The sequence below is a fragment of the Manacus vitellinus genome, unplaced genomic scaffold, assembly GCF_001715985.3.
Source record: "Manacus vitellinus isolate BGI_N305 unplaced genomic scaffold, ASM171598v3 scaffold_6_pilon, whole genome shotgun sequence".
Taxonomy (NCBI): Eukaryota; Metazoa; Chordata; class Aves; order Passeriformes; family Pipridae; genus Manacus; species Manacus vitellinus.
In genome coordinates, this window is record NW_021940750.1 from 28989683 (window position 1) to 29002756 (window position 13074).

General features: G+C 40.3%; 1 long non-coding RNA gene across 3 annotated transcripts in view; it reads left to right on the top strand.

Annotated features, from left to right (window-relative positions):
• The window catches only part of LOC103766525, a 62222-nt gene extending 51000 nt beyond the window's left edge, over window positions 1-11222 (top strand). For all 3 annotated transcript variants that reach the window (XR_001921895.1, XR_001921894.2, XR_608121.2), the window contains one exon: window positions 10320-11222. This is a non-coding gene — a long non-coding RNA (uncharacterized LOC103766525). The remainder of the gene's footprint in view (window positions 1-10319) is intronic.
• The last annotated feature ends 1852 nt before the right edge of the window (window positions 11223-13074 follow it).

Here is a 13074-nt window from a genome sequence, read left to right on the forward strand (position 1 = left end):
GCATCAGTCATAGGCTATTTTTGCCCAGGATCTGTCTCACTTGGTGCGCATAATAGATGACACAGTTTGTGAGTTCAATATTTGATTTTATTTTCAATGCATAGTCCATACTCTGCTGTGAAGACAAAATTATTTCCTGCTGGGGCATTCCAGGGTGTTCCACCGTGCAGGTCCTTGCCACATGCAAACACTGACTAATTTCCATTTACAACATCTTAATAGCAATTCTGAGTATCATTACTCCCTATTACAGATGGCAACCTAAGGCAAAAAAGAGCAAGATTACAAGTATTCATAATTGTGGGGGCCTGATGCAATTTTTTTGAGGACCTGGCAGCCCATGCTTCAACTCCCATTAGCTTTTCTTACACTACTGGCCAGTAGTTGCCACTTTCAGATATTCTATCCTCGATGCCCAAGGCAGGCTCCCAGAAACACAGAACAGGGGGGTAGGTTTGAAAAACATGGTGTGAACAACTTGTCCTGTTCCTCAGAACAGTGTCTCACACCTGCAGACAAAAAATGCTGCTCCTCTTCTCAGATTCTTCTGACACATTTAAATTCTGAAAAAATAAAAAAAATAAAAAAAATTGAAGCATCCTATGAGCAAAAGCTTTTTTTTTCCTCCTCTTCTATGGCAAATGCACGGTGTTTTGACTGAAGCTGAAATTCAGAGCTTTGTTAAAGCCTAGCTAACAACATATGAACAAAAGGAGGCTGAATTCTTTCTGGATCACCTTTAACTGTGGTATTTTTGGACAGTAGATTAATTATAAAAAACCCAAAGAATTTATTTTTAAAATCAAAATCAAACCCTTTTGCTGTTCAGATTTTCATCTTGTCATTTCAACCTACTGGAGTGCTGCAAAGATACATTGAGCTAAGAGAGTAATTAAACAGGAAAAGAAATTACAAGAGAGGTAAATTACAAGAGAGGTAATGTCTTTTACAAAACTGATCACTTAAAAAGAAATGTATTTTCAGATGCACAAACCCACCTTCAGCACTTACATCAAGCCATCTCAGCCACAATAAAATTGAGAATGCAGTCCTTGATTCAAAGTAAAGATACTTCAGTATTTCACAGAAATGGTTGTCAGATTTTTATGCAGATAAAACAATTGGTTTCCAAGCATCATTCTTATAAAGAGCAAAACTGGGTGATTTTTTCCTACAAAATATTTTTTCTGGGACAAAGGGCTGGCATGTATAATTTCAGACCAAACACTTAAAATTTTAGAAAGTTATAAAAAAAAACCCTGAACACAGCTTTCCTAAATCAGAAAGCATCAGTTGGCTAGAATTATTTGCAGCATCCCTTAATGTAGCCATAATTAACAATTAATTTTGGAATAAAGATATAGATGGAATTAAAAGTGGAGATTTTAGATTTTATAAATTGTTTTTTTCCCCACACACTAACAACTCCTTTCTGGGGAAGCTCTAATGTTATATCCCTCAGGCTTCTGAATGCTCTTCTGGTGTACGTTTGTTTTGTAGGGAGGGGTCACATCTGAGGTTAAGGTAGTTTGATCCATTACACACCACGTTGTCTCCTGGCCTTGGCTGAACTTAGAGATATTATATAGCAACAAATTAATATAAATTTGTGTCACTTTTCCTTCTCTTAATATTTCTTAAATGTCTTTGAAGCAGCTCGGTTTCCATTCCAACGTGCAGCGCTGAGGGAAGATCTTCAAATTGCTTATGACAGAGGTTATGTGCCTTCTGGCAGATAACGGAGACCTGTCTTACTCTGAGACTTGGATATTGCATTTTTTCCTTGTACAAGGCTTCAATGTATTTTTGCTTCTAAAAGAGAACCCTGGAGATGCCCTTGAAATAGAAAAATAGGTGTTGAGCCCTGACATGATGGAGATATTTTAGCATCTCATTCTTTCACATAGCTTTTTCAGCAGAAAAAACTGTTATCTGGAAAAAAAAATTGCAAATTTTAAGGTTTCTACAGGTTTTTTGTGGGGTTTTTTTAGTTGGTTGGTTGGTTTTCTCTTTTGTTTTGGTTTGTTTGTTTGTTTTTAAACTGAATTTGTCAGCATCGAGGTGTGCTCAATATAGTTTTTTTATTATTCTGTTCTGTTAACCTCAGGAAAGATGGGCAAAAGACTAAGAGAATTCTTCTTCAAACTTCAAATCTTTATTCTATCATAATTTCGCATGTGTGGGAGGGAGAGATATTAGCCTTTTTTTCTCTTTTTTTTTTTTTTTAATAATCTTTGAATGAAAAGTGTCCTTTCTGTCAACCTTGACATGTATAAATGACAAAATCTTTGGAGTAAGGACAATACATCTTCAGCACACAGATTCTACATTAATTCCAGAAGCCCAGAAAGGTTTTGCCATTTGTTGCTTCAAAAACCCTTTGCATAACTACGAAAGTCAGAGAGAATGGCAAGAATATAACCAAAAACATGGAATAGCTTCTGTATGAGGAAACAACTAGACAGATGGGGATTTTTGAGTCTTGGAAAAAAGATGGCTAGAGGGACATAGTAAGAGACTTACACCATTCTGGGTGACCTGAAGAATAAAAACCAATTATTCACTGTTTCTCAAATTGCATAATGAGGAATGAAGAAACAAGTTGAAATAACAAGTGGATAGTTTTTCAGAAGTCCCCTAATTCTCTTTTGACCTCTTTGCTAGAGGATACTGTGGGGACAGGTTTATAGAAGAGCCTGGATTGCAAAATCCCAAAATAAAAATACAACAATCAGGTACCAAAGTCAAAGAATAAGCTGCTACTAAAAATAACTTTATTCATTCTCTAACTCCTGACTACTCTTGGGATGAAGTTCCTTGTTTTTCATTTCCTCAACCAACTTTTGTATCTATTCAGCTTACAGACTTTCTTATTTCCACCTTTGTGAGAGGCAGCCCATGAACTCTGATTTCAGTGAATGTGAGAGAACATTGTCATTACCTTCCAACAAGCCAGGATTTAATTTTCCTCTATATGAGCAGTAAATAGAAGTAGAATTTGGCCCATCTGACTTTTTTCTAGCCAAACTGAGCAATACTTGCACAACTTTTACTGTGGAAGTCTAAGGGTCTGAAAAGAAATAATGAGTATTTGAAAGGAGGAAAAAGGCAAGTGTGTGCTACAGTACCACTGAGAGTCAAACATATCTGCTTCTGAGCACTAGCACCAAGCAACAAGCACAGGGCTGTGTATGAGGAAAATGGGTTGTGAACAAAATAGGCCAATCTAAACCAAACAGAAATATATTGAAATGTAACCATTCTTTAGGTCCAACCAGAAAATTAATAATCTCTGTATTTGTTAAATTTTGGCTTTTAAACATAAATACTTCAAGCTGTGTTTTAAAAATACTTAATTTTGATCAATAACAATTCTTTCTTCACAGTGCATGTCATATGAAAGGGGAGAGGACTATGGGTTAAAGGGAGACTTATTCTCACTTCAGTCAGGTTTGTTTCTTTCACAAACTAGGACTCATGAAGCCTTATGAATCCTGATGTGGGAAGGCTTTGGCGTAGGTGGAGGAACCAAAGCACTGCCTGCACAGAGGCAGGAAGGGTCTATAATAACTCCCTGGTGCTTGAGGATCATTATTCTGCTACAGAGCTCTGTTTCTACAATAAGGATATTTGTATTGAACATATCTAGTTTCTTTACAATAGAGCTTAGGTATCCTGAGCGTTTCAGGGCTGAGAGTGGTCCCAGGGACATAAATGAGGAGAAGGAAGGTGAAGCTGTAAAACTGGCTGCAAGTCCTTTGCCTCCACTGAGTTCTGAGCTGCCCTGGGGGACAAAAAGAGCTGCCAGAACAAACTGGATCAAACCCAAGGTGGAGAGCAGGATGAGCCCTGTAATACACTACTTATTTGAATTCTACCCTCTCAGAGTAACCTCTTTGCTGCTGAGTGCTTCCCTTTATTCTAGTGGGGGTCTCACATTGCTGAGACCTTTGGAAATATACCAACTGTAGAGCTATAAATAGCAAGAATTTCCCACTGACTAAAACCTGCAGCATAGCAGCAGGCTGATGTGGGTTTATTTTCCTGCTTGAGGACTACATAAGTGCTTGTGTCCTCTCTCCACTGAGACATCTCTTCGCTTTAGGCACTGGTCTCTGCTCGCTCCTGGGGTGTGTTATTGAACCTGGCTCTCATTCCTGCTCTTTCTGATCTTTTTATCTCTAATGAAAGACCTCTCCCTGGGCACCCTTCCTTTTTTTCCCTCTCCCTTCTCTTATGGCAGGTCTTTGCTTTTCATGGGTATACTAATTTCTACTGTTTATCAGTTTATGCTAATTCCACTTCAATTCATCTGCTATTCATACATACTGTGCACTACCTGTGCATGCTGCTGTGTCTGAATGAGCTCTTAGTCAAGCTTCTTATGGCCCCAGAGCTTCTCTTGGCCTTATCTTGCATTTAGATGGTGCCTTTCAGTTCCCTGAAATCCAACTCTAAAAATAAATGCAAATGTGTGTCCCTGCACCTGCCAGCACTTCCCTGAGCAGGATCTTGACTGATAGCTGACAACATCCTGCATTACTAGAGTTTAGGAGAGGACTTGTCCAGTCAAAACAGCACAAGGATCAGAAGTGGATACAAAGTCATCACAGAAGTGAGACTACGCCAATCTAATCCCTAGAAAAAGAACTGCAAACGAGCACAAATGTGTGTGCCAAGTGCACCTTCCTCCCTCACATCACGAGCAATAGCACTTAACTGCCCTGCTCAGCATCTTGCTTGGGGACTATTCAGGAGCCAAGCACCCAAATACCCAAGTTTGCCCTTGGAGGAAAATGAGGTTACTTGTTAGGAGGAAAGGAAAAAAACTGCACTTGGCCATGATGTTAAAGTGGGATTAAATCCTCGAGAAGCCTCTCCTCGCTGTTTGGTAATTCGAGCACCTCTTTGTGAGATAAGGGAAGGTGTCAACTCCAGCAGCACCTGAACTCACACTCCACTTAGTCTGATTTCTGTGCCCTCTTCAGTTTGCTAATCAAAACAAGTTTCCACTGCATTTTCTTATCCCCAGAGGGTGGAACTATCCTCAGAAAATTAAAGCTCTCTTATCTCTTAATGTGTCATCACAACTAATAGCCTGGGGACTGTAAACAAGTTTAAATATCAAAACAATTTGGCTGGTGATTGTCTGTGATTATGGATTAAGAATACAAAATTTGCGCTCACTGATATTCAAGGTAGATTGAAAACAAGGAGCCAGATCCTCAGCTGGTGTAAATGTAGGTGTCTGAGCTGAACTTGGGAGAGAGATGCTGCTGAGCATCTGACCCTGTGAGCTTTTCAGAAGTTTCCATTCTTGTTTTTCAAGGTGCCAGACATTACATGACAGCATGGGGCTGATCAGGGGCAGTGCTGAGGGCCCCTGGCAGAGCCTGGACCATCCTCCCCTCTTCTGACTTCCCAGGAGCTCAGATTCTACTGGCTGAGCCCTGCACTCACAGCCTCTTCAGGGAGCTTATAAATAATGACTTAGAAGAGAAATGATTTAAGATTACAAAACTTTTTCAAGATCAAGTCAAGGTGCCAGCATATTCAAAAGCTGTCAGATATGTCAGGGCAGGTACTTTGTGAGGGATGTGCTTTGTATCTTCGATGTGACAAACATACTGCAGTAAATTCACAGATGTGCACTTGCTGCTGCCTTTTCCAAAGCCCTGCCATCAAGCCATCACCTTTAGATCAGTCACACTGAGAGTGAAGAGACACAAAAAGGATCTTTTGCTAGAAATGCTTTTGCCAGTTTACTGGACTCTTTGCAATGGCAGTGATGTGCAGCAGGGCCCACAGATCTGGGATAGCAGATGTATTTTATAGCACAGTTGGGTTTGAAACTTTTCATGTTAGCATCTCCCTCTTTTAGAAGTCTTTCTGGGACCTCATTTTTATTATGGATCATTTTCTGCCATAGACTGAACAGTCTGTTCTTCAAAGAATCCCATAGACGAGAAACTGAGGCAGAGAGACTAATTGGATTTTCTAGAGATATAGAAGTCAGCAGTAGTGCAAGGACATGAATAGTGCAAGGAGTGTCCTAATCACTGAACTGTCCTCGTCTCCCTGTATAATGCAGAATACATGGAATATCCATCTTTTAATGGATAGCTTTTTGGAATACATATATTTTCAAAAGGCTGATGTTAGATTAATGATGAATCTTACAAAATGAAGTAGGAAAGACATTAATTTTGATGTGGTAGGTAAGCACTTTCCTAATGAGGTAGTAATTTAAAAGTATAGTTATTTAAAAAAAAGGTAAATCTAGTGCTCTCTAGACCTCCTATCTCAGCAGTTCTAGCAGCAGTTCTGAGTAACCAAAAGGAATGTTTCTGACAAGCATGAAGTACCACCAGAAAAATATAAAAGGAAAAATGTGTCATAAGAATCATAAAAATATTAAATAATGTCAAAGAAATGAAATCAATTTCCGGAAAAGAATAATAAAGGCTGAGAAAAGGTACCCAGAAAGCCAGATGACTTTTTATCTTCTTAATTGGGGTAATTATACTAAAACTGACAGCAAGTATTTCCCCAATAGCAAAAAACACCCACAAACCCCAGCCAGTCAGAATACCGCTCTGAGCATAAGATCTGTGAAGGTTAAAGGCTTGAGTCAGCCATTAGGAGGGTGCTCCTCTTCTCCCAAGGTCAGTCCTTACATATGGAGAAGTAATTTTGATTTTGGTCTCTTCACAGTTCAAAGTCAATGCTTACCTTGATTTCAACCGTGCTATATTTGGCAAAGTATTAATATACTTGTATTTGGTCTCAGTCATGTTCTGTTTGAATGTTAAACTCCTCTTATACCAAACCATTTTGTACTCCCTCTTGTAGTTTAGGCAATGTCTAAAATAGAGAGCAGTGTGGACCCTCTGGACCAATCTCTCCAGAGAAACCAGTGGTGCCAATACCCACAAAGCACATGTTTCGGGGGTTTTAATTCACACCAGCTTCTGTCTGGAAACCTACTGTCATAGACTGAAGTTTTCATAGTGCACAAAGACCTCCTGGAGCACATCTTTGGTTGTAGTTTCATCCAAAAAGGACGCGGTTCATGCTGTCCCAGGCTGCATCATAGCCCGAGCCAAACACAGCACATAGGCACACAGAGATGACCTCTAACAAATCACACTGTGCATCAGCCCACGTATAAACTCTCAACTACTGATGCCTCTTTGCTGATCCTTTATGTTCATCATGTTTCAGCCACCAGCTTCTCTGTCCGTATTTCGCTGCATCACACTGAGGACCTTCTCCCTCAGTTAAGTGGGGAATTAAGTGTTCCTTAGTGGGACAGAAATGATCTGGCAGTTCAATTAGTGTTGGTAGTGTTTAAATTTGAAACCACCCAGTATTTCCTTACTAATAAACACAACTTGCAAAGAGGAAAAAAGTGATTGTACAACCTCAGAACAGAGATCATGAAGCCTAAGGACCCCCACTTTTCCCATTAGCCAGTAATGGGTGCCTGAGAAAGACTTTAATAACAAGGCAAGGATGTAGTGGTACTTCCCCAGAATAGTTTTTGAGCTTCCAAAAAATTCACAACTCAAGGATTTCTTAAGCCAGAGGCTTTGTCTTTGTATCTAATAGCCTTTGATATGTTTTCTTTCTTTGTGAATTATTCATGTACTTTTTAGATTTATGTTAATTTTAGGATCTAGTGTTCTGCAAGAAAGAGTTTGACACTAACTTCATGCTGCAGTTTGTGTTACTTAAGAAAAAAAGACAGGGGTTCAGATGCTGTCTGAACCCCCATGCTGCCTCTGCTCACAGTAATCCTAGAAATAGGATTGCCCAGTGCATGTGGTGCAAGGTCACCATACCAAAGTTAAGAGTGCCAGCAGCTGCAGTGCATGTGCAAAGCCACCCCAGCTGGGGCTCTGCACCACTCCTGTGAGTTTGTGTTGATTTGAACAGGAAACCATGGGACGTAGAGAAATATATTATACAGAAGGGCTTGGGTGTGACCATATTTCTATGGGAACTGGAGTGTTGAATTAAGAATGTTCAACTCTTGTGGGAACCAGCCAGAAAGAACTTTACTCTCCCCTCAAATCCTTGCATTCCAGGCCTGGGGTTTTTATCAGACTATATTTGTAATCCCAGTTGATTTCTCAAATAAACGGTGAAATGCAAACAGTTGGCCAGAGGGAAAACCTCCATTTACTGAAGGGGAAAAGAACACAATATCCAAATGACTCATGGCTCTGTGGGTGAAGTAATAGCTGCGTGTTATATCTTGGGATGTGGGTTTGTGGTCTGATGCTGCATGGAGTGGATGTGCTTGGGTTGTGACGTTATTGTAAATGGCTTTGGTAGGAATTCTCCTGTGACTTCCCAGACACAAGTTGCTTGTTAAGATATGATTGACTGCACAGTTGCAATTAATAAGATAGGGAGGCAGCCAGGTGCAGCCAAGCCCTCCTCTGGACACTAGCTGGGGGTAAATATGACAAACCCTTCTGCTGCTAGAAGAGGTAGGTCCTGCAGGAGTTGCAGGTGGCTGTATCTGAAGGAATTGTGTTCCAGGGAGTTTCCAAGGGTTGGAAGGAAACCTGAAGAGGGGCAGCAGGAACCAGTATCCCTGGGAGGCACCTGGTGCCTCTGAAACTTTGCTCTCCTGGGGCAGGTTATCCCAAGACCCGGTGAATGAGCATGCTCTGATGTTTGATGCAGTACCACTCTGCCTGGTGCCCCCTGCTCCCACTGACTCTTGTCTGCTGTGGGTTCCCTACAGTTACTGACTCCCTTGTTCTTTTTTCCCCCTGAATTCCTTGGTTACAATAAGATAAAACACATAAATGCTAATGCAAGTGTAAGTGCAAAGGCCAGTGGCACCTCTGCAGAGCCCCACTTCTGCCTTACCACTAGTCACTTGCACCTGCTCTGATTCCACCACTCCTAAGAAGTTGCCAGCAGTTACTCACTGTCCTATATATGAACAACTTGCAGATATGACAAAATACAGGTTGTTTTGCCTGGATTCTTTGTTTTTCCTCTCAGTTTCTCCATTGCAAGACTTCCTCACCTCTCCCAGTCCTTTCCATCCTTTCAGAACTCTGGTTGCTGCTCCATGACTGCGCAGCACTGGAGCTTGGAGGAACTGCAGGTCAGGGCTCCCCTCTGGTGATATGAGCTGGAGAGGACATGTGACAACAGAGGTGGTGGCCTGTTCTCAGGGTGCCATCACCACTCAGTATATACACTGCACGGGATCTAGTGGTTTTGCTCCGTGAGTTAGTGGAGGGAGGAATGAGGGTCCACTAAAGGACCAAACCAAATCCCTCCTTATAGGCAGGAGCTCTAGGAGAGCATTCTTTTCCTACATCTGACCAGTGCTTTCTACAGCAGAGATGGTTTATAGCTTGGGAGACAACAGCAGGACATTGCCTGAACCCAGATGTTGGCAGATCAGTAGGCATTGGGAAATCAGCCAACCTTTCTCAGTTTTCTGGGACACTCTGGTTTGCCCATGTGATTAAAATTTGCAGTAGATAAACACAGATACATAGAATTTATCCAAACAACCAGATGTTTACCCATGGCTGGAAGACCAAGGAAGCTTCTTTGTTTGTGGTTGCAGCTGTGCTGGGAGTAAGGTCTCATCCCACATTTGAGGAATCTTCTTTTTTTAAGCAGTTCAGAGGCTAGGGTTGCTGCTTGGGAAATGGCTGTTTTCTCCCTGCAGGCAGATCGATACATTTCAGCTCACTGCACTGCAAGTAACTTTTCATCGTACATTAAGAATGAGGAAAATAAAAGCCAAGATGGATGTTATTTTGGTTTTGCTTTTATTTTGAATTATTTATTAGGAAGTCACTGCTGCCTTCTCGTCAGGAGACAAAATGCCTTTGTCTTTGGTGATTTCCTATTGAAAAGAAACAAGGTCTTTCTAGTTTTATTTCTCTTACTCGCTTCTTGGTACTGAAGTGTAAATTTGGGGTCTCCACAATGTGACAAGATGGTCTCCTGCAGTCTCAGTGCAGGCAAAACCCCCACTGATGCCAGTGGAGTCACACCTTGTCAATACACTTCTAACCAGTTTTACAACGACACTGCAGATGAGTTATGTGTGTTAGGAATGATTACTGTCACTTAAGCAGAGGGTGTTGTGGAGGGTTATAAGTACACTACAGGCTAGCTGAACTATGATTTTAATTAAGCATTTACTAAATAGCTAGTAAAACTATCAACCCCATGTGTCACTGGGCAAAAATTCGGCAACTGGCTCCACTACTCATATGAGTTTGGAAACTCAAACTAACAACCCATTTTGATGTTTTTGTTCCTAAATCTAGGTTATCCTGAAGGGGACGATAAAGAAACTGGCCACCAAGATGGTAATCACTAGTGGAAATGAAGAAGATAAAGGGAGTCAAGAAAAGGAAAGCAAAGAAGAAACCATCTTGGCAATGCTTGGAATTATTGGGACAATTCTGAACCTCATTGTGATCATTTTTGTGTATATTTACACAACGTTGTAAACTAGAAGGCATGCAAATAGACCAGATAAAATGGCCATTAAGAATGACAACAAACATTGCTGACTATTGACAAGTTCTTTAATCAGAATTGACTCTGTATTATATTAACACATCATAAAAGCACTGCCTGCAGGCAGCGAAGACTGAAGCACAATTAATTTAACAAGACTTTTTCACACAGTAATAAGCTTAACTCTTCTATCCTGCCCTCTCCCTTTCGGTTTGGTTTTCAGTTTGGGGGAGAATGACTGCAGTTATGTAAGCTGTAGCTTTGAAGAAATCCACCAGGGATATGTTGTTTTAACACAATTTAAAAAAAAAAAAAAAAAGAAAAAATAGAAAGAAAAAAAAGAAAATAAAGAAACTGTACACTATATATAATTAGAAATGTTTGCTGTATACCCGCAAAGACTGAACTCAGAGATAGCTTCATAGCACAGATCACGTGTCTGTTAGGTCAAATGGTTTTTTTCTCTTGGTTTTTGCTTTTACTTACATTGGATCTGACAAGCCTTTTATTTAGAATGAACATATGGTGCAATCATGAAAAAAACAATTCCATTGAGCAAGGTCTGCCTAAACCTGATAAAATGTTGGGAGAAATACATTACATGGTTATTTTTCCTTTCTCTTTTGCTTAACATCTGTGTCTGTTCATACCAATGTTTATAAATATATATTTTTAATAAATGTGCTATATTTTTAGCATGAACCAAACATTTGGAGACACTTGTATTCATGCAGCTAAATTTTGTTTGATGAAGTGCCCCTTTTGACAATGGATGTTGTTTTTCTCAGCAATTATACAGCAGTCTTGTTTGCAGCCCTCTCACTTGGTCTGAAGCAAGCTCACATCATGCTCATATGCATGACTTGAAGTTGGAATGTCAGCTGAAAAGCATTGCTGCTTAATACGGGAAATAGCAAAACATTGTAAGGTGACCTTTGGAGACTGGTTGCAGAAAGAAGGCTCTACTTAAAAAAAGAAAAAGCAAATGAAAGGAATATTGAGGAGTCTCAGAAAATATTACGAAATTCATAGAATTTATGGCTTTCAAAATCTGGTCACGTTCTCTAAGTACTTATGCTGAGAGAAGCCAGTAGAGGTTTCTACAGTTGAAAAGAGAAATTTAGAGAGCCTATAGTAAGGGGTTTAAGGGAAATCCAGACTGTAAATACAGAGTTGTATTTTAAATGTGAGGATCATTAACTCTTTTTGCTTTTCTGACATGTGCTTTAACTGAGGTTGGTGCAGTGAAATTCTCTGACTTGTGTTTTTGACAGGAATGTGCAATGATGATGCTCAACATTTTTCTTCAGAGTTCAGTACTTATAAATATACAAAGCATTAAAATTATGAGACCTCAATTCTGCCTCAAGCTGCCTAAGTACATTGCCCATTAACTCTGACATATCTTCTTAAAAAATAGGTCAATTAATTGTTTACTGACTTGTGGTTTGGATTGCATCCTCAGATGCACAAGGAGGATTACTGTTGAAGTCAGCTGGAGCTGTAAAATGTTTGATCCTAAAGTATCATTGATTTTAGTGATCAGTCATGTCCCTCAGGAATCAGTAATAAGTTTTCCAGCAGTTTCAAGGGGCTAGGAATGGTCTCAAAAATACAGAATTTCATTGCAGGATATAAAAGCAAGCTTGGAAAACCCTGAGGGGCACCTCTTATAAAGAGAGGTGTTCAGTCTGTTGTGGTATCATACGTTCAATAACAAAGCCATTAGGAGAAGGGAAAAGGTCAGTAAATCCAGTATGAGGACTGAAGGGAAAAAAGAGCAGAAATAATCTCATGTTAATGAAAGCATGACATGATGAGAGAGGTGAAAAAATGAGCAGAGATTGAAAACAGGGAATGGTGCAGAAAGACAGTGGCATGCATACCAGCATAGCTGAGGAAGTATTTGTGTTTCTACGGTGCTGGTAGAGCTGCAGATCTCAGAGAGGGCAAGAAACAGTAGTGGCACCATTTAGTGCAGCTGAGTGAGGGTGATCTTGGTTTTGAACTTATAGTTATTTATTGATAATTCTAAGGAAATAGCTCACTCTGATCATCCTGATAGCTAAAATATATTTTCCTCTACTTGGCATTTTTTCTTCTGTTTAAACCACTGCTGTGCACAGCCTGTGGCAATGGTGTTGGCGCTCATGCCCCAGAGCACACCTGCACATGCTCCAGGCACCTGTCTATCTCCAGCCTGCCTCTTGCCTGGCAGGATCCTCTCTGCAGATATTCCTCTTGAACCTCTCCTCCTCCTCCAGTAAACACTGCAGCAATCTGCCTGAGGCTCGTACTCATCTTCTAGAGGGGAAGCCTGGAAAGGGCAGTGTCTGAGTCAAGAGATGAGCTCTCATGCCAGATATTTCTTTGCCTCTCTCTGCATCAAATGATGACCTGTCATCCTCTTGTGGGCTTGAAGATGCTTAATGAATCAAATTTCATTAAGAGCTTCTATTAATATTACAAATTAAAGCTCTGCATTGTAAAACAATACAGAACACCTCACCCACCAAAGTAAAGTAGGAAGTTTTGCCGCTCATCACAGTTGCACTCATT